Source organism: Nothobranchius furzeri, chromosome 13, assembly GCF_043380555.1.
Source record: "Nothobranchius furzeri strain GRZ-AD chromosome 13, NfurGRZ-RIMD1, whole genome shotgun sequence".
Taxonomy (NCBI): domain Eukaryota; kingdom Metazoa; phylum Chordata; class Actinopteri; order Cyprinodontiformes; family Nothobranchiidae; genus Nothobranchius; species Nothobranchius furzeri.
The window spans coordinates 48,676,658-48,702,697 of NC_091753.1; the positions used below are offsets into that span (position 1 = coordinate 48,676,658).

General features: G+C 41.8%; 1 protein-coding gene across 3 annotated transcripts in view; it reads left to right on the forward strand.

Annotated features, from left to right (window-relative positions):
* lrfn1 (leucine rich repeat and fibronectin type III domain containing 1) overlaps positions 1-26,040 on the forward strand; it is a 241,800-nt gene that overhangs the window by 140,854 nt on the left and 74,906 nt on the right. Inside the window, exon 3 of one of the 3 annotated variants that reach the window (XM_070543566.1) lies at positions 18,980-18,996. The exons of the other annotated variants lie outside the window; for them this stretch is intronic. The gene's annotated coding sequence lies outside the window, so the exon portion shown is untranslated. The remainder of the gene's footprint in view (positions 1-18,979; positions 18,997-26,040) is intronic. 3 annotated transcript variants of the gene reach the window in all.

Sequence of the window (26,040 nt, forward strand, 5' to 3'; positions counted from 1 at the left end):
ACTTCCTCTTCTTGACAGCAACCATGATGACCCGCACTTGTATAGCGCCTCTCAGAGTAAGGACTCCAAAGCGCTGTATCATTCATTCACAGACACATTCACACACACATTCACACACTGGTGGGGATGAGCTACAATGTAGCCACAGCTGCCCTGGGGCGCACTGACAGGCTGCCGAGCACAGGTGCCACCGGTCCCTCCGACCACCACCAGCAGGCAAGGTGGGTTAAGTGTCTTGCCCAAGGACACAACTGCAGAATTCTCTGTCCGGAGCCGGGATCGAACCTGCAACCTTCCGATTAGTGGACAATCCGCTCAACCTGTTGAGCTACTGCTGCCCCATGATTAACGCTTAGTCGTCTGTCTCTATCACATAATGATGTTCATCTCATGGTGCATTCACTGACGCTGAGCCTAACTCGGACATACAAGTCCATCTGTTTTATTGCTGAAAAAACATAATTTTTCCCCCAACTTTCTAAAACAAATTTTCATTGATAAATTCTAAAGGTTTTTGGTCTGGCGGTCCGGTTAAAATGGTCTCTGAGGCCGGACGTTCCCCACCCCTGCGTTACAGAGACGCTCCGGCACAGACAGCTTCTTCTCAAGGGTTACCATTAGGCCTGGGTCTTCTTTTGCTGGTAATCCACGGGAGTTTACACACAGCGTCTCCCCGGCTCTAGCCACGGCTAACTAGTAGCTCGTGGCGCCCATCTCCACCACGCCAGTCGTGAGCCACGATTAGCTGGTGGACAAGTCAGCATTGTTTACCTGATCTCCAGCATGTCCCCAGCTCACCAACACTCCTTCACCAGACGTGGTTAACGATCCGTCAGTGATCGCTCCATATCCATATAAGTTGGTAGCGGCAGCCAGTTTGTTTACATCGAGGCACTGTGATCCACGTGAAACGGGTGTTGTGGGAAATTATGTTCCCCTGAAATATTCTGTTTCCCTTAGGCAGTCAAGAGCAAATATGTTCAAATTCACAGAACCTATTGACCATGATGAGGACTAAACAACCTCAAATAAAAGACGGTTAAACTGAGTGAGATTACATCTTTTTACATAACTATAAAAAATGACCAATAAGCTTGCTGCAAAAGAGTGAACAAGAATGTTTTTACTGTATCTTTTTTATTGTTTTTAGGAGGAAATACAGATAAAAAATCACAAGCACAACATTATTACATAACATTACATTATTTTACTGTAAAAGTTGATCACAAATGTTGTGAAAATAGCCAGAAGTGTGATCTCCCGACACGGGGGGGATATAATTTTTCAGGGCAACACAATTTCTCACAACACCCTGACCTCCTGGCTGACGTCACCCCTCCTCCGTGTGTGAATCGTGACAGCTTCAAGATCTAACAGAACTAGCTTGCTTCCTTCAGAACTGGTAGGTTGACCAAACAGTCATGATTATAAATGCTTTTTAAAAAAGGTTGAATAGCTTGTTTTAGGCTTTGTGTGGGTTAAGCTAGACAGGTTGGAAATTGATTATACAGTCAAACTCATGAGTGAGCCACCGTAGCTGCAATACTTTCTCTGAACTGCATGGTGCTAAAGAGTCACATTTTTTCATCATGATGTCAATGGATTTCACACACGGGGCCTTTAAAAGAACTTATTTCTAAACCTGATTCACGACACAAACATTTTGCGATATTTGTGTTTAAGGATCTGTGACATATTCTTGATCAACAATGGATCAAAAATAGGTTTAAGAGCTCTGCAAAAGCAGCTTTTTCTTACAAGCATGTATCACATGAAAGAAACCAGTTGTAAATCAAAACCTATTATTATCTGGCTCATGAATCGTTGTGTCACACCTCATCTGTGCTTTTTAACTTCTTTGATCCCTTATTCTAGTAATAGCTGAAGTCATGACTCACTCAATTATAGATAAACACATTAGGAAATGGAGGTTAACTCTCAACGCTAAGGTCAATTTACTAGAGCAGCTTAAGGTTTCTCCACCTTTTTTCTGACATTTTCAGACAAGTCTTCCAACACGGCTTAATGTTTTTAAATTACCAAAAAAAAAGGTGTTTTTTTACTCACCTTTCATCCGTCTCTCCCACCCTGCATGTTCCACCTGATTCGATAGCATCCTTGGGATAACTCTCATACATCATCATTAAACAGCACAGACTCTTGGTACTTTATCAGAGTTTGCAGTCCAGCAAATATGGTACAAAGGGGGCAGAAAACCAATCCCTTTGATGAGCAACTACTTATGATGAAGAGGTGAGTAAACAATCCTCTCATCCACTGCCAGTGAATAAGGTCCAGCAAGTCTTACACAGACTTACACAGAGTTTGATGTTTGATCCCAAAGACAAGCTGCACATGAGATGTTATCCTCTCAGATCTCACCAGGAAAGATGAAGCGTTTTCACTCTAAATACAAGACAAAACAAAACTAGAGCTATTTTTAAACAGATCTGCATGCTTTAATTATTAATTAGCAGGCTGCATATCATTGTGTCTCAAAGACAAAACAGAGAAAGGAGCTGCAGCCAGTTCACTTTCTGATAAGGCTGAGTGATTGGACGAATTAATGTCCCATGACAATGGTCCTAGCCCATGGACGTAATTTTCACTTTAGAAGTGGGGGGGACACGGGGGGGATCTTTACCGTATGCTCTAATGGTTGTTTTCCGCTTGGTCCTAGAGCTCAACCAGTGTCAGTTTAACATAGCGTAATATTGTTTTTAGATGGTAAAAAGTGCGGGGGTCAAAACTTGACTTTGGAAAAAGTGGGGGGGACGGGTCCCCCCCGTCATCCCCCCACCCCAAAATTACATCCATTTCCTAGCCAGAGATGAAGAATTGTCAACAAGTCATCTCCATGCTGTGTTTTTCTTCAATTCAGCAACTAAACCAGGTGATTTCAATCAGCACAGTGAATGAACCTTGTTCAGTTTCCGAGCAGAACAAAATCACGGCATGGACTTGACTTGTTGAAGCCACAACTCCCATCTCTGCTTCTAGCCCTTTGATGATGGGACATTACAGACTTACACGTAAAAACAGCGTTTTTTGCAACACTTTTTCTAAGGACATAAGCATGTTGAAAGCCATTAAGAAGCTAGGATTCCTGGGATTTCAATGTTACAGGAGAAATAAAAAAATCGTGCAAAAGTCCAATTTATTCAGTAATTCAACTTAAAGTGACAGTGTGTATTTTTCTGGCGATAGGGGGCAATAGATGCCTAAATCATTGCAAGCAAGCAGTATTTTTGTGTTGGATTAAGATCATACCAACGGATGCCCATTAGAGTCAAAAAGCCCTGGGGAGCACAAACTTTGGCAAAATAACAAGTACATAAGACTCCCTTCCATCACTGGCAACAAGTGAAGAGGAAAATGTGTAAAACAACATTTGAGAATGATGAAAGTTTTGTAACCATTTGTTACAAATCAGTAAATGCATTTTGTCCCGTGGGCTCCCGTAGAAGGACACATGGCATCTAATATGGCGTCGCCCAGAGACTTAGGGTGTTTCTCAATGCCAAGGATTCTTGCCTTGATGTCTTGGCCCCACCCTGGTTGCCTGGGAGATACGTCAGCAGGAACCGCCAAGATGTCAAAGTGAAAGTCAAAGTCAGTTTTATTGTCAATTCTACCACATGTGCAAGACATACAGAGAAATGAAATTACGTTACCCTCAAACTCTCGCTAGAGTATGGGAGAGAGAGAGAAGCTGCTGCGTGTGCACGCGCCGCCAGCATTTCATTTAGATGAAAGAGGATTACATGAGGATAAATTGGGAGAGGGGAAAGAAAAGGCATACCAGAGTTACTCCCAACAGGAAGTAGCTCTACTATACAAAAACAAAAAACGCCTCAAACAAATAAGTGCAAACATCACAGTTCACAACAAGAGACTCCGATAGGGAGGTGGGGGGGGTGGGGGGTGGGGGGGGTGGTGGGGGGTGGGGGGGGGGGGCTGGGATCCTGCATCCCCAGCGGGAGCAGCCCTGTGTGGCGCTCAGCCAACTGTATCCACAGGTGGGAGGGAGATCTTAGGAGGAGCGCAGAGCACAATGAGTTCCTGCAGGTTGATGACCTCGCTAGGCAGAAGTCCTCAATCTGAAGGCGGGGGGGTGGGTCGGGTTTTCACAGCATCTGTCTGCATTCCTTCCTTCGTGGGGGTTGTTGTTAGCAGCACAAGGCTGCCTTGGCATCAGATTTGGATAACAAGACTTTGGGTCAGGCAGAGATAATTTTCCTCTTTGCCTTCAGTCTGTAACTGGTCATTCCAGTCCTTCAGTGAAGCCAATTTAGGTTTTAAACATCTCCACACCATCCGGTGACCCTCTCAGAGATGACATCCATTTTGCGCACTAACACCGGTAATGCAGCTAAGACATTGTCGAGCTTACTATTCACCTCGAGTAATGTCCCAGACTGTGAGGTCTCCGCCCAGGCGGTGCTTCCCGTGGGTGCAGGTCGCCCTCCAATCGCTCCTGTCTTCCCAAATTTCCAGAAAACCAGATATCCTCCCACTCCAATCAGAAGAAATCCAGTGATCATCAGGCCAAATATCCACATATCTTCGACGTCCTCAATGGACAACTGAGAGAGACATACGATCCTCCACACCTTCCAGGAATCGAGTGCATATCCCGCTGCGTGTGTCCCTTGCGGGCAAGTGGGAGCCCCCTCCTCCGTTCTCATCGTAGAAAAAATCTTATCAATCGCGTTGAATGACCAATTAATTAAATCCATTCTAAAAAATAGGGATTTCCAGAAGAAATGCAGAGAAGCGCTCTGTAGGCAGACAGGACAAAGAGCCTTGGGAAAAAAAAGATAAGGGAGCAAAAGCAGAAGCGTCTGTACTCTGTGAGTGTCGGAAGAAGATGTGTTCCAATGTTCATGTTCTACCGAGGTGTGTGTTCTCCATGTGTTAGCCGTTTAGCTAGCTGAGCAAGGATACACGGGAGGTGTCTTGTAGCCTAGCCTTGGTCAAAAATTACCCAGAACACATCATTTCAAAAATGTTTTTATATTAGTTTCTCACTTGAAATCTCCCCTGAGAACACATCCTGATGTTTTCCCCTCCATCATCAGTTTGAGTTTGCACAGATCACCTCCAAACTTTGAAACCTGACCATCAACACATTAGTTCCTAACAGCATGAAGGATCTCACAGATGAGCAGTTGCTGATAAAGAGAGCTTCTAGAAACCAAAGCCAATTAAAACTAAAAAGCTGTGATTAATGACGTATTTACCGGGAAACTTAGTGAATCGGAAGCACAAATTGTTGACAGTGGGCTCACCGTTTACAGGGCTTGATTTGTCACGCTGTGCCTCACTATCAGAGAGGCGTCATGACAAAAGAGACGAAAATGGAGTCGGGGAACTAATATCATAAACAAGAGGAATACTTTGGATTATATAAAGAGGCGGGAAGCAGAGATGACCTGAAACAACAATAACTGCGGCCAATTTCTCAGAAAAGTACACCAGAAATTAGATTAATCTTTTCTAAAAATAGAAAAATAGAACATTGACATCTGAAAAATACAGAAATTTGTTTTGACTCTTGCTGATTCCCCCCCCCCCCCCCCAATCTTAACGTTCAAGACTTGTGTTGTTTTTGTGCTCGCCCTGTTATTACAGTTTTTATTCAGCGGTGCCGGTGTTGCATGGTGTAGAATAAAAACAGCAGCTAACAGAAGTGACATGCTCTCAAGCAAAGAAGGATGGGAGTGATAAGAGGAGGGAGAGACGGCTTCCAGATAACAGAGAACGTTAGAGAAGGAGGTAAAAACCAAATCTGCTTTCAATCACTGTGGACAATGGGAGATTGAGACTGTGTGGATGACTGCGCCACACAAGTCACAATAATATAAAGGAATCTTTTATTTACCCTCATTTTGAGCTGCTCTCGTGCTTGTTTGTTCCTGCTTTACTGAGTGTCCGTATATACATCTCTATATTTACATCCCTCCCTTGGTTTACCAGGCAACTGTCACATCCACCTTTTCTTGTTGGATTCAGCATCCTTGTGCTAAGTAACTGTTGCAAACAGCTTTTTTTTTTTTTGCCCGCCTCACACCTCTGTTGCATCTTCATTACAGCTGATCAAAATGAATCAAGTGCATATAGAGAGAACAAAGATGTTCACATGGCTGGATGGGTGTGTGGTGTTGACGTGTGCACGACTGCTGATACCAACACCAGTAGCTCACTTTAATGCCAGTTTGTTGTGCATGTATACGCTGATGTCACAATGCCTCTGCGATGCCTGTGTCAATTACCAGAAGGGTTGTGAGCATCAGATCCACAAAAATAGCTTTGTTTTTTTCAAGCCGATAAGGAACAGCCAATGTGTCAAAAAGGCTTCTGGAAGAAACTGAATCATGATTATTTAGGTCAAAACTGAAATCATGATGATTTAACACCATTACTCACTTGGTTAGGAAACACACTGCATTTGTTTTCCTTACAGGAACAAAGTGATGCAGTTTTTCAAAATAAGAGCATGATTGGGCTCCTCGAACACCAGATTATTTATTTTGATCAATGTTCTTAGAACTAGTTTCCCACCAGTTGTTATTTGTAGATTTTTTCATGAATAGCTTCAGAAACATGCATTTTAACTATTAAAAAGTCCTCTGAAAACAATGTTTTCAGCAAAAGTAAGCATTATTTATATTTTTAAGACGTAGGAGTATACATTTTACCACTCTGGGGTAGGTACTGGATCAGCTCGAGGTCCTGTGTCTGCCTGATGTCACGCTAGATGATTGGCTGGATGTACAATTTACAGAAGTTACATTACCACGTTTGTAAAAGTTAAGTTAGCATGTTGAAACTAAAGATTTTGATTGGTCCAGACAAATTTGCAGTTGTAGTCCTTGGGGTTGTAGTTATGTAGAAAAAAGAAAACAAATAAACAAAACATTTTGGGGGGAAAATATGTTTATTTTGCCAAAGGAAATGTAAAATAAAAGCAAAAATATCATTTGATTAATGGAAAAAAGCTTTGATTTTTATGAAATGGGCATAATTTCAAAGAACTTAATTAAATGAATAGCAAGTATACAACCTTTTGAATTAATGAATGGATTTACTTACATAAAGAACTAACAAATATACAGAAGAATTCCACATTTATGCAAACGGAGAGAGCTGCTAATTATGTAAATAAATATTAAAAGTTTGACATAAGAACTTTTGTGCTTTTTGCTACAATCTGATATAGTTTTTATGTAGTTTCATTTTTTTTTTACAAAACAAAGACAAATTGTTGTTTTATTGACAAATTACAGTTATAAAGAAACATTTAGGAGGTAAGAAACATGAATTTAATAACTTTTTTCAAAACCTATGTGTGAAAGAACAATGTCAAAAAGGAGATGCAATCTATTTTGGCCGAGTGGTTTTGCCGTAGTGTGACGTCATTGGCAGGCGCAGGACCCTGAGCCGATTTGGTACCTAAACCAGAATGAATCTGGGTGGTCATAGAAATGCCTGACCAGAAGAAGGTCAAAGAGATGACATAGATAGACATTAAATGTGTGCCAACTAGCTAATAAAGTATCTCCTAATGTACATGGAGATAAATTGTTACAGAGTGTGATAAAGCTAAAAAAATAAATCTGAGTAAAACAATGGTTTTTATTTTCACACATAAAACTGTACAGAGACAAATTATATAATTAATTATATTAATATATAAAAAAATAATCTTTTAAATTTTTAATAAAAAATATGTTTTGGAAGAACCTGATGGTTTTAAAAAAGAGTTTTCTGTGCAAAAATCAACTTATGGTCAAAACATTTAGAAAGACAATAAGCCATGTATCTAACACAGATTTAATGATTTGTATGCCTTTGGAGTTATAGTCCTACTTCAATTACTCACGATTTAATAAGATAAAAAAGAGCCATATTTCAGGTATAACCCTATCAGCTCTGATAACATTTTACTGTGTGAATGTGATCTGTAAAATCTTCTTGGGCAGATATAATCCAATCACAAGGTGGCCTCAAATTATTCCTGCTGATCTTTACAGAGAGTTCCATGACGTCTGGATCTTTTAGCTCTTGAGGGAAATTATTGCTTTTATTGCAGATGGCAGTCTGAGCTCCTGCTACTCTGCAAGTGTCATTGGGTAAAAAAAAAAACAGAACCCCAAGTTGCTCTCTATAGACGTTGTGTATGCTGTGTGTGTGCGTGCGTGTGTGTGAGAAGAGAGAAATTTAGAAGTGGTTTATTAAGTGCTTTGTAAACCTTAGAACTGATTATAAACCTCTATATAAGTGCAGACAATTTACAATAAAGACAAATTACAGCTACAGTGTAGCACATTAGCAAAATAAGCTTTCTATTAATAAACAGAGTGATAGCAATCGCAGCGTTTTGAATGAAGTGTGTTATTAGAGGAAAAAAGGACACAAAAAAAACAAGGTTTCCTGTAAAAAAAAATCACTTTAGGTATGAAAATCATATATTATCCCCTTAAATTTCCAGGTTTAATGAATGCAATAGGGGTTTGTCCCATGGGCGGGATGCTGGAATGCTAAGGGCTTAATCAATGCCCCTGAGTAGGTCTGGGTGGGGGCCGGGGGCTCGGGGTGTGGGATTGGCCGGCCCTGTGTGGGGATCTGGGCGAGGCCTTGGGGGTCGGGTCCTGACCATCGACATACATATATGGACAATGGGTTTCCATAGACTCCAATAATAAGTTTTTGTACAAAAATGGGAGGTGGCCACCACCACCATTTTGACCGTGTCACAGGTTCCGTCAAGTCCAGACAATTCCATAAAAGGGAAGAGAGGTGGGGCTGTGGGTGGGGCTGTAAGGCTGGGATCAACTGACGACACCCGGTCGAACTAGCTACAAGCCAACCTGAAGCTAACCCAAAGCTAATGCGGAGGTGGGAGCTAAGCTAATGGAGGTAGCAACCTAGCTACAACTGCAGTTAACTGTGCACAACACCAGAGCTTCTGAGTCAGAGATACGCCGGGCTGACCGGTGGGTAAAACCGGGTGGAACATAGAGGTCTCCGAGAGCTCCACAAGCCGGCAGCCGCACAGCAGACAAGCGCCGCTGTGATCTGAGATCCACAGAGCTGCTGCTGGGGAGAACCGGGTGGAAAGGTTTCCATCCCAGAGCTCCATAAGCCATCAGCCCGCGCAGCAGACAGAAGCCGCGATCAAACAGAGATGCACCGAGCTGCCGGGAGACCCAGCCATCAGCCCGCGCAGCGCACAGAAGCCGCGATCAGACAGAGATGCGCTGAGCTGTGGGGAGGGAAGAAACGGGTGGAAAACATCGGTCTCCCGAGAGCTCCACAAGCCGATAGTCGGAACCCAGCTCCACCAACATGTTATGTTTCAACCCATTATCTAAAGTGCAGCATTATGTTAAATGCACTGGGTTTTACCCTATTACATTTAAATTTCATGGTTAAATAGTACATGTTAAAATCTAAGCTCAGCTCGGCAGTGACCTAAAATACATAAATATAATTTTACTTACCGAAAAAAATGAAGTGGAGGCACCTTGGATGCTCTTAGTGCAATTAATGCCACAGCAAGTCATTTTGTCCAACAATTGCACAAAAAGTATCCAAAAAAGAATACACAAACACAGAGACTCAAAATCCCAGAACAGTTTCCAAGCCAGACCGAGGCTCTACTGAGGCCTTTCCACGGAGCTAGCTCTGTGGTCACGTGGGTCTGATGCTCATTAATTATACAGAATTTTAGGATTTTAATTCACTTAAACAGAAGAGTGAGAAAAAAATTCACCCCCCTCAGAGTTGTCATGAGTATAAACTAGATAATTTAAACCAAAAACATGTTTTGGTACCAGGCTGTAAGCATGTGTATTTCTGCTGTGAAATTGGTATTTTTAACATGGGAGTCAATGAGGATTTGCTCGCTTCTGACACCAGCCCCCAGCGGATGAGGGTGGAACTGCAATTTTTGGTACTTCCGGGTTGAGACCACTTTCTCAGCCGCATTGTGGGGGCTTGGTCCTGACATGTATGCTGCCGGGAAGAAGGCAGGAACATACGGTAGTGCCTGGCCCAGGCTCAGGGGCCTCGGGTAAACCTTGGCTCCTCTGCTGTCCATCACGGGGGAGGGGGATGTCCAGGAGGGGGAGGACCCAACCTTACCTGGATGTCCTATGTCTTATAGATTCTGGAAGCTGGGCAATTGCAGGGATGGGAGTAGATATTCTGCTAGGGTGGGGCTGCGTTGGTGCCCTTGGCTCCGTGGAGCTCTGCAATACTGCTGCTTTGGGCCTTGGCAAGATGGGCTGGGGTCTCCATGCCCTGGGTGGCATTTTGGCAACGGGGGTGCCTATTGGGGCCAGTGTGGGAGCTGGCTCCCTGGAGGGCTTAGGCCAACCAGCCATTCCTCCCTATCCCCACACATTTTTCTCCTCCTGCTCCCTCACATCATTACACAAACATACACATAGGACTTTGGGGGGTGGAAAAATCAGGGGGTGTGTGTATGGACCCCATTTCCTCATTCCTGTGGCAACCTGCCCCCAATTTTATTTGCACATTAAACACTTCCACCAATGACATTCCACGCAAACACACACTTAGGGCCTTGGTAGTAAGCACGTACAACGGCATTTGGCAAGGGGATCTTTCAGCCTCATCCCAGGTGCCGGTGCCCACTTCCAATTTTAAACTGCACTTAGACACAGAGGGCTGTGGGGGGAAGAGGGGTGGTGTGGTGGCATCAGCTGGCGTAGGCCAGATGATGCTTGCACTGCCCGCTCACGGCAGCCACGAATACACCTCGTCAACACGCACCAACACTGTATTGGAGCAGGCGGAGGGTGACTAGGGGTCTTAGCACACCTCTGGTGTCGCTTGGCTTCCCGGGGCTGGAGGCTAGGAGGGGGATCTGGCCGTCTGGTTGGGGTCTGGGGTGGTGGGTTGCTGTGCTCCGCGTTGGGCGGGGGAGCCTGCTCATCAGCACCCCAGCAGAAAGGGTCGAACTCTGGTAACCGGTGATGGTTGTACCCTTTGTGCAGCAGTACCAGGACCAGAGTGAATATGGTGTGTATGGGGAGTATGAGTAGGTGTCTGGCATGCATTTTGTGTGAGGCTTAGGTTGTATGTCTATGTGTGAGCATGAGGGAGGGAGTGTGTGACTGTGTTTGTGTATGACTGTATATGTCGGGGGGGGGGGGGGGCTTTGACTCCTCCACTCTCCTGGGACTTCTTTTGCTGCTATACATCTTCACCTCCCCACCCCCTGTCACACTTGGTGTGGAGTCTGGTGCCTTGGTCTGCCTGAGTGTTTGCGGCTCCCGGGTTAGGGGGTTTAAGATTTTTAGCGTCTGCCTGATTAATCCCGGTGGCTGCCTGGTGGGATCTGGGTCCCTGGGCTCTGTTGGGTCCCCGGCGGGGCTGGTCGTCCCTGGGTCCCGGGTCGCTGGGTTCCGGGCTCGGCTGGCTTGGGGGTGGGAGGCTGGAACATCTGTATGAAAGATGTTATCTTCCACTATTGGCTAATCCTGAGCAGCGCACAATTCAGATGGCATGGGTCTTTACGGGACGGGGGTTTGCTTTGCGAAAAAAAAAACTTGGCATATTTCCAACAATATATTACAGACTATTATTTTTACAGATTTATAACAAATCATACACAATTCCTGAAAGAGGGAAAAGTAACAAAAGGGTTCAGCTGTGCTTGTGAAGTAAAGGTGAGAGCAGAGCCGGCAAAGTGTGCCATGTGATGTCCTTCACAAGTGTCATGTTTAATAGCTCATGCTGTGAGACTGCCTCTCCACAGGCAGATAGAGTAGGACGTCCCAAACTGCACCAAAAACGAGCTCACAGAGCAACATTCCCCTAAAAGCTGCTTATTTTCTTTCCAATCCAAAGGCCTCCAACTCCAAAGCAGCTGCATCAATTACACGAGCGAGTCGGCCCGTTCGATAGATCAAATAAAATAACTGAATTCTGGCGAAAAGCAGGAACACAGAAATGACACGGTGAGATGAAGCGTAACAGAAATTCGTAACTGACATTATGTTCCCCTTTGTTTGTTGTGTAGCACAACAAAAGGAGTTATGAATTATTCAGCTTCTCCCCGATGGCCGCCCATTTACTGCCGCTCACTTGCGTCTGACTGGATGCTTTCTTCTGCCGTGTTCCTCAGCGGTCTGACTGCGTGGAAATGACAGCAAGATGCATGTGACCTCTGAGTAGGACTCCGCCATCATTCTAATTCTTAATTTATTCATTACGCTCTGCTTGCACCAGGCGCTGCAAAGCCCCCTTATCATAAATACTGTGGAACATCAAAAATGAATGTGAAGGGGAAGGAACAGAGAGGATTATTGCAGCTATATGTAAATAACAAGGTGAAATATGGCTCCCTCCCTCATCAGAGTGCAAGCAAAACAAGGAAGGAGGTGAGAGAGGAATAACAGAATGCAGTGGTCATAGATAATAACCCCATTTGCAGTACTGTAATCCATGAAGGGCATCTTCCCGTAGACAGCACCACATGTAATTTTTCTTCACCGCTGCTCCTTCAATCACGCTGATGTGAGGTTGCCTGTAGTGACTGCCGAGAAGAGAGAAGATGGTTGATGCTTTCTCTGTGAGGCATTATTTCAGGAGTTAACGCTCACATCTGCACGACTAGCTGTCAATACTGTTTGAGGGCTCACTCAATTCTTCCGGATGGATGTTCATGACATTGGAAAATGGCATGTGACAGCAGACTCTCGCAGAAAGTAAGGCTGAATCTACAAATTGTGACACGTTATGTATCTTTAAGATCTGCAAGGTGATATTGATGATGTCTTTTTTACAACCTGGCGTTTGCAAGCAGAAGTCTTGTGTGTGTGTGTGTGTGTGTGTGTGTGTGTGTGTGTGTGTGTGTGTGTGTGTGTGTGTCTTAGGGATGTGAAATTTTTGTTTTGTTTGATGATACTGTATCAATATTTAAAAGTAGCATATATATCTTTATTGAGAATTCACATGCAAATATTTATCGTATTTTCCGGAGTATAAATCGCACCAGCCATAAAATGTATACTGAAGAAGAAAAAAACATATATAAGTCGCATTTTTGGGGGAAATTTAATTATTTTTCTTACTAAATCTGAGACCAAGCGTTTCACATTGCAAGGCAAGTACCGGTAATATAACAGAATAAACAACGTGGGCGCAGTAGCGCGCCACGGTCTCCAGCAGAGGATGGCGGTGTTTGAAACCCTCCCAGCGGGAGAGGGGAGCTCATTCCTGGGTCGGAGCCGGCCCGCAGCAGCGAGCCACAGGCTGCAACAGGTGATGGCGGGGCAGAAGAGCTGAAACCTGGGTCGGATCCAGTGCGCAACAGGCTCCAGCAGGTGATGGCTGTGTGTTTTTTTATTCCCAGCGGGGCCGGAGAGCTCATTCCTGGTCCGGAGCCGGCCCGCAGCAGCGCGGTATAGCCTACATAATTTTGTATATAAGTCACTCCGGAGTATAAGTCGCAGGACCGGCCAGACTATGAAAAGGAATGAGACTTATAGGCCGAAAAATTACGGTACTGCATTTCTTTTGTGTGGTGCAATACAAACTCCAATCGCTAGTTGGCAGCACCTTTTACTGTCGGCAGCAGTTTTTACAGTCATTATCACAGAGTAAGATCTTGCGATAACACTGGGTGTGTCTTGAAACTGAACGGCCTGAGTTTTCTGAAGTAATTCAGTATTAAAAATTGCAAATAACGTCAGAATTTTAGTATAGTAAATGTATGGTATCATCTCCCCAGTATTGAGAAATATATTATATCGCCTCCCTCTATTGGGATATGTATCATATTCTCTACCCTGCATTGCAATATATGTCATATTGTTTTCCTCTACTATGATATAACATGTTGCCTTCCTTTATTGTAATAAATATCGTATTAAGCCCCAGTACCAGTCAAAAGTTTTAGAACGCCCCAAATTTTCAAGTTTTTTCATGGAAATTATTCAGTTTAATGTCACATTGCATTCTGAAATGAAAGCTTAGTACAAATAAGCAATTGGATATTTAAAAAAAATTATGGAATTAGTTTATAGACCAACATTTATTCAAAACTTTTTACTCATACAAGTACTTTGGCAGATATATTATTAGTAGCACCAGCTTTCAAGGCTTGATCAACCTCCATTGCTGCAGAACAGCTGTGTTCCCTGAAAAATGTATTTTTGTAGAAATTAGAAAAGTACATTATTTTTCAATTTTGAATAACCTTACCTGTTTTTTAACCTCTGGTAGTTCACCATCTAACTTTGTACCATTTCAAGCTATTCGCTGGACTTGAATGACTTAAACTGCAATAAAAACAGGAAAAATTGGGGCGTTCTAAGACTTTTGACCGTTAGTGTATATTATATCGTCTACCTCTAATGCAATATATACATATACATATCGTATCGTCCTCCTTTATAGTGATACATATCATATCGTTTTCCTCTACTGTGATATATCATATCGTAGGGATGTAAGAAATTTTCGACATCGCAAATATTGTGATATTTTTCCTGCGATATTATATCGATATTCAAAAGCCGTGTGTTGAATATTTGGAAGAATTGACATGCAAACATTTGTGTATTTGTTTTCTTTTGGTGCCAACTAGCGATCTGCGTTTGAATGGTTAGTTCATTGGGTTTTGTTTCCACCACTGAAATGTAAATCCCTCTATTATGGTTCAGATACCTCATGTTAAACATGTTACATATCAGTTTGGACCGTTTAGTGAATTTTTCTACAATAAATTCAGTCTAAAAAAATTGCCAATATCATCTGGCGCAATATATCGCGATATATTGTGTTATGGACCCGGGCCATTTGGGTTTTTCCCTGAGTTTTAGAGTGTGTGTGTGTGTGTGTGTGTGTGTGTGTGTGTGTGTGTGTGTGTGTGTGTGTGTGTGTGTGTGTGTGTGTGTGTGTGTGTGTGTGTGTGTGCACGCGCGCAAGAGAGAGAGAGGAGATGCACTACCTGTCTCCCATCTCACTAGATTGCCTCCCAGTTAGACTCTCCTATCTGTTCCTGATGATCAGCTCTGCTAGCAACATACCGTAAATCCTCTAATACAGGCCCAGGCCTGTATTTGACTCAAGCTCATCAAGCTCCAGGCCTTTATTGGAAGGAGGACCAGAATTAGAGGCAGGCCTCAATTTCTATTTGAGCAAAATGAACTAATGGTTCACTGGAGTTTCTGACAATTAAAATTGCGCCCACATTTTCAAAGTTAAACACATTTCTTTTAACAACGGTAGTTCCTGCTTCAGCCCCCTCCCCCCTCCCCTGCGCAGCAGCCGCAAACTCACTGATGCGCCTGCAGCCTCTCAGAGTTCCTGCTGCTCTAAACATTAAAATTATTTCATTTTCTATTCCTCACTTCTGATTACCTTCAATGGTGTCTGTTTGTTGCAACCACCAGGTACAAAAACTAACTTGTTTTTATTTGACTATTTTTCTGTCCTGCCTGTTTATTATCTTCCTGCATCTCCTCTCAATCCTAAAGAGAAACTGCTACCTGGGTTCATATATATTCACCTCATGAGTTACCTTTGAACTGCAGTACTAAAAGATCTACCGACCGCAAAAACAGTGGAGTGCTCGCTGCTTGGCGGCAGCATCAGTGATCGGTGCGTCACCGAGGACAAGGTGATGCTCCACAGCGAAACGCATCAGGCGCAAATAAAAGACAGAAAACATAAAAGGAAATGAGCCGACATGAACGATCGCGTGTTAAATTAGTTTTTGAGGTGGCGACACCTGATGTGATAATGTTACTGTGGCCGTGCTCAGGACGCAGATGTCTGGAGCGCTTCAACAATCAGAGCTTTGCATACGCAAGCTGGTTAAGGTTAGGATGGGGTGAGGGGAATGTTAAATTGCAAGAGGGTAAACGTCACAATTTGGTTAAATGTCCGTTTTACGGCGGGTGTCAGTACCGACGCTCTGGCACAGCGCCTCCCCCCCTCCCCCGACGCGCAGGAGCTTGTCACCTGCTGACAGCAGGCTGCTGTCTTTTCCGAGGGCTGCATCTTGCCGGTCATTATCACGTGACAGCGACTAGTATAAAAGTCACTAGGCATAAAAAGTCACTATAGTGAAGTCGACTAGTTCATACAACCCCTATTGCTCCCCAGTGTTCTGCAGCATAATCAGCACGTTCGCTTTGAACTTGATATCACATTTTCGCCCCCTCTTCGTCTCCGCACATGCCAAATCGCGGTCTGGCACTGGCAAATCAAAAGTGAGACGGATGACACAACGGAACCCCCCCCCCCCCATGGTATTCACCTCCGCCGACTCCGACACCGGCCAAAATATGATACCCGGCCGTTAATTGAATACAGGCCAATATTAGAGGATTTACGGTAAAAATCAGCCAGCCCTCAGTTCAGGGAGCAGCCGACCAGAGAGGTTCTCTCTGGTCTGTTGTCTCCTCAGCAGCATTTGGTTTTGTTAAATTAAGTTTAATGTAACAACGTTGTTGGGTGGTTTGAAAAACTCTGTCTAACTGCAACCATTGTCAGTGCAAAGGAAACTTTACACTTTGCTTTGCTTTAAATAAGATATCACTCGGTTAAGGAAGTTATGTGATGGTGCTTTGAAGTTTTGGTATTGATTTGGTTAATGAGAGAGTTTAGTCGTTACTAGTTTTGAGTTGCTGCTGATGTGTCTTTTTTTATAATCTGTGTTTTCTGTAATAGTTATGTAAATAAATGTTGTTTTGTTAATTGTAACACGAGAATATGCATCCTTAATTGTAACCCCAGGCCCACAGACAGCCTGGATCGTAACAATCATATCGTCTCACCCATATCGTATCATCTCACTTGTATCGTGATACGTATCGTATCACCAGAATTTCACCAAGACACATCCCTATCACACTGTCTTTCTCTGTTGAGATTTATATCGTATTGCAGGGGTCCTCAACTAAATTTGTTCAAGGGCCGGAGTTTTTTCCAGCTGACACCATGAGGGCCAGATGCTCTTCTAAAATAAAATAGAACTATGATTCTATCTTCACTTATGAATATTTAAGATGGCTTTGTTTTCCATGTAAACTATTTTGATTTTAGTTGTGTTTGGAGAACATAAACAATTATATAAATACAAATATTTGGAACATGAATTGTGCTGCTACACTTCAACGTCCCCCCAGTTCGGGGGTGTTGGGGCCCACAGGGTAGGGGGCTGAGTGGAAAGCACTAATAGTAGAAGTGGTGGAATATTTTTTTCAGGGTTTTAAATCACAGAATCCAAAGTAAGCAGGTCAGACAACTTTTTCGGAAGAAACACAATCAGTTATCTCAGCAAGTGACACAAGGTGACGTGTTTGCATCCAGGTTGCAAATCCCTGTAAAGGCTGTAGTAATTATATAGGAGGAGGAGTGAAGAGAGGGTAAATGACATGGTTAAAAAATGGAAAAAGTCTGCGTGGGGAGATGGAAGTGATAGATTTATCAACAAAACACTGAAGTCAAGAGATAGCCATTTATTTCCAACCATGAGTCAATTTTCTTTTTCTTTTCTTACAGTTGCAGTTATTCTCCGACCTTCACATGTTTTTGGATTAATATTTATTGTAAATATGGTGTTAAAGGTTTCACAACCCTTAAGTCATCTCCTTAACACAAAGCTGTAGTTTCCACCCATATCAACGTCTTTCCTGAACTCTATCCCTTTACTTTCGTGTCTGAACTATTGTGTTAGCGCTGCTGCACTTGTTATTGGCTCAGCACATTAAAGGAAACAAATCCAATCTGGGGGATACCTAAATAATGCATGTCTTGGTAAAATAAATAAGAACCATTTCAAAGCTTAAGCACAGTGTTAGAAAATGAAGAAAATAATGAAATATTTTAAATTATAAGACAAAGAGATGGACATTCATTTATTTTTAAAAGTTGTCATTCAAGATTTCACAAATTATCAGTTATTCTAACCTGCTAAGAAGTTCCATCGTCATATCAATATATTATGTTATATTATATTTATGCATATGCATTTAATAATACATTTATTCCACTCATCTTTAGCTATTAAGAAAAAACAATTATTATTATTATTATTATTATTATTATTATTATTGTTATTATTACAGGTTAAAAGGAAACTAACGCAAAATGCAATAACGAAAGATAAAAGACCTGCTGCTGAATTTAACAATGATTCTTAGTCACCAGCAGATGTTTCAAAAAGCCCAAATTATGATTCCTTTGGCCTTCCGTAAATCCACTTCCCGCTGACTCGCTCACTGTTACAGATCACTGGAGTGCAAAACCTTTCCACACTGCTGATTTGAAAGAAACAGGCAGGTCTTGAAGTTCCTGAGTGCTGTCTGAACTTGTCATTCATGCTTTGCTTCAGTGCAAAATGCTTGAGATATTATTTTCATCTATTTTCTGTCGTGGCGGTTAGCGGTGCATTAATATTCATGTTATGCTACTGTCCCTGTGTCATTTACTTACTCGTTATTCTTTTGAAGGTTGCTGCTGTGATTGGCGAATTTCCCCACTGCAGGAACAATAAAGTTATTCAAATTCAAATTGTCATAGATTTAAAGTGCATTCAAGAAACAACTCATTTATCAGCCAGGTTTGTGAATCCACACATGCAGTAATCAAGCATCCCACCCACCCATCCATCGAACCATCAATTTTGCCATCCATCCGTCCATTCATTCATCCAATCATCCATTAATAATACTGTACTCAAACTAAGTCTTCCAACAGTAATTAGAATCAAGTCAAAGCTGCCATGAACAATCTAAAGATCTGCATGTTAGTTTTCACTTTTTTGTAGTACCTGCCATTGAAGTGCAAAATCTTTATTGTTTTATCTGAATGTGTTTGTTAGCCACAGTTTTCAAGCAACTTTGCTTTTAATTTGAATGGCCAGATGGCAGAAAGAAGGCAAAACACACTGGAGTGTCAAATAATATGCTGCCATTATTTTTATTTACAGCCCCCATGTGCTCTGAGGTGAGTTGTCTCATTATTCTGTACAACTATTTTCCTGAATGTTTAAGCAAATGCCCTTTTTTTCCATGTGTTGATCATGAATGATTGGTAATTTACCAATTTGGAGCATAAATTACCACTATACGACACACACTGCAGCCAGCACTTTTCTTAAAATTTGAAGGAAGCGAATGTTTTAAATGTTTTGAATGATAAATATAAAACTGTATTTATCTAAAGAGCAACTCAGTAAGAAAGAAATCAGATGCTGTAGGTGGAGAAGGTGACAGGGCAGATTTGGTGGCTATAGGACCCTGTCTTTTTCTGGATTCTGTGTTTACCCTTCTCTTTTTCTTTTTTTATTCTGATTTTTAATCAAAAATGCGTCCTTTTTTCTTTTATTTCTTCTTATTATATTTTTTATCTTTTTTATTGTTCTTGTGAAGCACCTTGTGATTTTCATCGTGAGGTGCTAAATACAAAATGTCTTCCTCTTCTTGTGTCTCCATACAAAATCGTCTATTTCAGAACTTTGCCAAGTCATTAGCATATCTAAACAGCTTCGGCAGTATGTTACATCACTGATCAGCATCAAAAGGTGTGCACGGACATTAGTAACATTAAAAACTGTTTTATTCTGTCAAAGTATGCCAAAATTGATTCCACTCAGGGGATGGGGAGCACTGTTGTGTGATGTAGAAAGGGCCAGAAATAATGTGTTTAAATTTTTTTTTATGTCGACCACAAATCAGTGTAAATTACGGAGTTTTAGCGTCAGTTTTAAAATACTGTTTCACCAGCAACTTTAGCAATTTTATAAATGCTGGTTGTTTTCCAATGTCTGCCAATATCATCTACTGAGTAACAACCAATCAGCTTGAGTTAACCACAAGTCCCGCCCAGCGACTCTACTATGCCATTTCCAAGCAGACACATCAATACTAATACTCAATTGGTCCCCTGAAGTAGCCCGAGTGGTCCTTTCGGGTTGGAAATGGAGAAGCACGCATACTGGGAAAATTCAATAAAAGTACCTGGACGCTCCAATAGTGGAAACTGGCCATCCATCCATCCATCTATCATCCACCTGTCCATCCATCCATCCATCAATTTTGATCTTCTTATTTGGGGTCAGGACACAAGGGCAGCAGCATAAGCAGCAGCCCTGCTTGAAAAACCTCCTCTCGGGGATCCGAAGGCCCTGGCCAGCTGAGAAGCATAGTCCATCCAGCGTGTCCTGTGTCTTCCTGTGGTCTTCTACCAGTTGGACGTGCACAGAAAACCGCACCAGGAAAGCATCCAGGAGGCATTCTAACCAGGTGCCTGAGCCACCCTAACTGGCTTCTCTCAGCGTGGACAAGCAGCGGATCTACTCCTAGTCCCTCCCACATGACGAGCTTCTCACCCTGTCTCTAAATGAGAAACTGGAGAAAACTCATTTTGTTCGCTTGTATCTGCAATCTTGTTCTTGCGGTCACTACTCAAATTGGGTGACGATGGCACAGGAGTTAAGCACTCACCCCGTAATCGTATGGTTGCGGGTTCAAGCCCCGCTCAGTCTGTCACTGTTGATGTGTCCTTGGGCAAGACACTTAACCCACCTTGTCTGTTGGCGGTGTTTGAAGGAACTGGTGGTGCCTGGTAACAGCAGACTCGTCTCTGTCAGTGTGCCCCAGGGCAGCTGTGGCTATGATGTAGCTCATCACCACCAGGGTGTGAATGTGTGTAAATGGGTGAATGACTTGGGACGTTCCAGGACTCTAGAAGGTGCATTATCAAATACAGACTATTTACCAAAGCTCGTGACCATAGGTGAGGGTAGGAACGTAGATCGACCGGTAAATCGAGAGCTTCGCCTTCCAGCTCAATTCTCTCTTCACCACGACGTACGTCGCCCGCATCACTGCAGAAGCAGCACCAATCCGCCTATCGATCTCCTGCTCCATCTGTCCCTCACTCGTGAACATGACCCCAAGATACTTAACCCTCCCACTGTCTTTATGGGTGACCCCGTGAGGAAAGTTGACCACTGAGCAGGATTGACGGTTTACCCCTTGAGGTCCACGTGGCAGGGATGAGGTGGTGCTCACTCCTCACCACTGCCACATGGACCCATGGGATAAACCATCAACCCTGCTCAATGGTCAACTTTCCTCACGGGGTCACACCCATTAGGACAGTGGGAGGGTTAAACTCCTCCAGTTGAGGCAGGACCTCATCTCTTACCTGGAGAAGGCATTCTACCCTTTTCCGACTCAAGACCATGGTGTCGGATTTAGAGGAGCTGATTCTCATCCCAGCCGCTTCACACTGGGCTGTGAACCGCTCCAGCGAAAGATGGAGATCACGTTCTGATGAAGCCAACAGGACCACATCATCTGCTAAAAGCAGAGACCTGACCCTCAGGCCACTAAAACGTATCCCCTCAACATGAAACTGGCCTAAAACTTTAAAAACGAAAAAAAAAAAAAACCAACATATTCATCGGAATATCACACTGTTGTATTAACATCGTAGCTCCACAATCACAGCCTTTAGATTTCACACGATCACATGGCAGACTTCATGTTGGGGAGTCATCCTTAAAGGCTGATTGTTGATTTTAAAAGTGCACATAGGAAGTTCCAGAGAAAATGGAGGTAAAATCCACTCATTTAACAGAAATGTTTGCCCCCATAAATGGATCGATAACTACTCTAATCACTTTCCCAACCTTGATTCTGCACAATTTGTTTCTGTCTGGCTGAGACATTTGTTGTCTCTAATCTTAAATGAGCGCTAGTGTATTTTTAAACTTGCTATTTGGAGTTGTATTTTTTTAAAATATGTTGATATTGTCTCAATCTGTAAAATGTTTATCATCCAAAACTGTGATTTGAGTTTTCTTGTCAGTGCCACTGATTATTAGTTCTGCACCGCAGCCCACATTCAGATGCACGTGTCGGTGTGAAGCAGGGTGCTCAGCAAGCAGAACCAGGTGTCGGCATCAGGGTGGCACTCTGATTAAATCTGTTGCCTCTGCTTGTTCCCCCCTGCGTGGTCTCCTTTTGGCAAATAAATTAGAGCGAGGTGACCTTTCATCCGATATACACAGAAAAACTTGAGTTTTTGGGCTTCAAGAACCAGACATGTTAACTTCAATTAATCATGAGCAACATAACAGCAGGTGACATGCGAGGGATGGTTCACTGCGCTGTGCACATATTTTACTCATCATCACTCCGAGGCAGTGCTCTCTGGCTCTGTTCAAACGGACAAAGGTCTCACCGACACACGACCGCTTTGCAACATCCCAGATAATGACTGGAATTCTCAGGAGGGTTACAAGCAAATATTGGAAGATCTTTAGATTTGTACCCGATTTTAAAAGGCTGCAAAGCTTTGTGGTAGCTAAATATAGGAGGAGAAAATGGTTCAATGTTTACAGAGAAATGTTTCAAGATAATTTGTTCAAGGATGTAGTGTTAATTAAAAATGTAAATACCAGAAGGGAAATTATTATTATTATTATTATTATTATTATTATTATTATTATTAAAAGCATTTCAATGTGTCATTTTTCTTTTCACAAAGATTTATTATGCATATTTCAATGAAGTTATTAGGTCATTGTAATTTTCAGAAAATTATAGCAAATTATTTAATAAACCCTTAATAATAACATTAATAAATTCACATTAAACTTTTTAATATTGAAAATAATATATGAAAAATGTACCTTTTAGACAAAAAAATACATTTAAAATGCTATTTAGAATTTTTTAAATAGGATTTGTGTTTACTGTGTCTCGACCTTGTTGCAATTTAATTGAAATGTTTGCTAAGTTTATTTGATACATTAAAGCTGCAATCTGGAGTTTTCTCCCTTTCAGGAATTATGATGTTTTAGAAATCCATAAAAGTGATGTACTGTTTTATAATGTAGGCAATACATCTTATTTTTGTAATTTAATTTTTTTTTTTTTTTTTTTTTTTTTTTGCTAAGCTCGTCCCCCATAGAGCCCCATGCAGTTTGAACTGAGTGCTGCCCAGCATTGGCTAATAGAGTTAGACATCAGCTTATGTACAGGATGTCCCTAGAAGCAGAGAGTTGGTGACTTTTCTCATGAAAAAGTAAGTCTTTATACATACACACACACACACACACACACACACACACACACACATATATATATATATAATATATATATATATATATATATATATATACATACACACAGCGCCAGCGCTCCGCACACGCACAGCATGTAGGGCACCACGCCGGGCAAGGGGCACCAAACGCAAGCTTATGAAAAAATTATATACATATGATAAAGACAGTGCCACGAAGCCATTGTGCTTAGGGCACCAAAATAGCTAGCAACGGACCTATGTATGTATATATATATATATATATATATATATATATATATATATATATATATATATATATATATATATACACACACACACACACACAGTATATATACACATACAGTATATGTTCTAAAAGGAGAGGCAATGCTTTTAGCCGTATGTACGGAAGTGAAAATGTCTTAAGGTGCAATAAATTAGTCAGCCTCTAGATGGTGTTGTCGGATAATAAATACTCTGGATAGTCACTTTAGCTATTAATTATATATTAAAGAAGCTTCATAGGGATTTTCTTGATTTTCTGGTTAGAAGTGCTTGCTATTTAATGGCATCTTCCAACTTTTTGAGGAAAAGATCTATTTATAGATCTAGATATATATATTATAGATCATTTGAGGCTAGAAGACAAGATTGATATTTTTACCACTTTTTAGGCTTAAAAATATAAATCCAGCTCCAAAGGCTCCAGTGAACAGTGATGAAGTATTTCCTTTAAAATATTCAATTATACTCGAAGCCATTTTACAAACAACTTGAATACTGATGAATGGGCTGTTTTTGAGCTGATATAATGGGCTAAATTGCTCGAGCAGGAAACACCAAACAGCTCATCTGAGAGGACAAACGTCACCCAGCAGCAGGACAAAAGGCTGCAATCTCACTCAACTGACGGAAAGCAATTATTTACAATAAAATTGTTTTATTGGCTGCCACCAAAAAGTGTTTATTGCCCATGTCTGCGTATGCAGTTGTACATGAACCACTGGATTATTTTTAATAAAATGCTCAGAAACCAATTGTTAGATGTATATCTATGACTGATTGACTTTTGAAGTCAGTCTATTTGAAGAAAGCCGTCAAATCTAATTAACTTTAACCAACTCACACAATTTGAATGTATATCTAAAGTTAATTAACTTCTGGAGTCTCGGGAAATTGGGACATCTAATGGGTTTTATAATGAAACCTGATGTGTGTTCTGATGTCTGACACCTAAGACCTGAGGATGTCCTAAAATGTACATTGTGCGGCCTTCCATTATCGGCCAATATTGGCATAAAAACGTATTATTGTTTAAAAGCGGTTTTGAGTTGGAAAAGGGTAGAATGCCTTCTCCAGGTCAGGGAGGAGGTCCTGCCCCAAGTAGAGGAGTTTAACCTGTAGGGTTAGCATACGTATGTATTTTGGGTGCTTTTAAGCTAAATATACTACACTACATTTGACCAATAAGATGTGAATTTCTATATAAATATGGAAATCCAGTCTGATTGGTCTTTGAATGTTTAACCAGAAGAATTAGAATTCTTTGTTTATTCAGGGATCGTAAGACACTTCGTATTAATTCAGAGAGAGTCAAGTTTATAAAAAGTAAGAAATTTATTTTCTAAACAATTAAAAACATGACAACTAGGAAACACTTTGTGTGATGAATGAATCTAAGTGGATGGAATGTGAGGGGTGATGATGTGTGAATGTGATGTTATCAGAACGTTCGTATCTGGAGACACTGAGTTCTGAGTGGGAGTGAATTTGGTCTGCTATAAACTACAAGTGATGGTTTATAAAACCACATTGGACGCAATCGTGTCGTGTCTACGTCACCTTATCGGAGACTCTCTTTTGGATCCGAGATGTTGGGTAGTCCTTGGACCCCACGGTACCGAAGTTCGTAGAGAAACCGCAGTACAACCAGGTCAGTCCAGAGTCGTCTCCAGGTTACGGCAAACAGGTGGACTTGTTTTGCATCTGTGGAAGGACTCTTAGGGAGTTGGAGCTGTGTCAGCTTTGTTCTGAAGGAACCGTTTGCGGTGTCAGCTGTAGCGTGCAACAGGTTTGACAGCTTGTCAAAAATGCGATGGGAGAAGAGGCTTCCTCCGATGGCCAGTCAGAGTTAGGCTCGGCTGAATCACTCAGGAAGTGATTCTGTTTTAATAATGGCCATATTTTGGTTTACTGACAAATCAGAATTTGCCATGAAAATGGGTTTTGCCAACAAACCTCAGATACGAAGATGCTGATTTTGTGGATAAGAAAATATCTATGTGCAGTGACGTTAACGTTAACATGAGTCATGGAGATACGGTGAGTGTGTCTTGTCCAGTCACATACGCTATTAAATATATGGGTCATATGTTTCATTTCATCCTCATTAATCTTTCAATGTAATAATAATATTCATTTCAACTTCAGTAATTTAAGCACAGACTAATCAAAACATTTCATTTAACCATATTGTCCATTTCATTATACAATTAGTTAACTCATATTGTCCATTTCATTATATGATTAGTTAACTCATATTGTTCATTTCATTGTATGATTTAATTATGAAAGTTCATCCTCCTTGTTCTGTGAAGCTCAGCAGTCTTAGATAAGAGGAAGCTGGAGAGAGACCTTGGTCAAGCAACAGTATCTTTCTTGCAGATTAAAGGCACCAGTTAAAACATATGTCTCCATATGACCCGATACTGAAGAAGTCCAACTGTAGGTGGAAAACTGACCATTTCTGGAGGCTACAGAGTATTTTGGGGTCTTGTTCACGAGTGAGGGAAAGATGGAACACAAGATCATTAGGTGGATTGGTGCTGCTTCTTCAGGAATGCGAGTGTTGTAGTGGTCTATCATGGTGAAGAGACGCTTCAATCTACGTTCCAATCTATGGCCACGAGCTTTGGGTAATGACCGAAAGAACAAGAATTTGGATACAAGCGG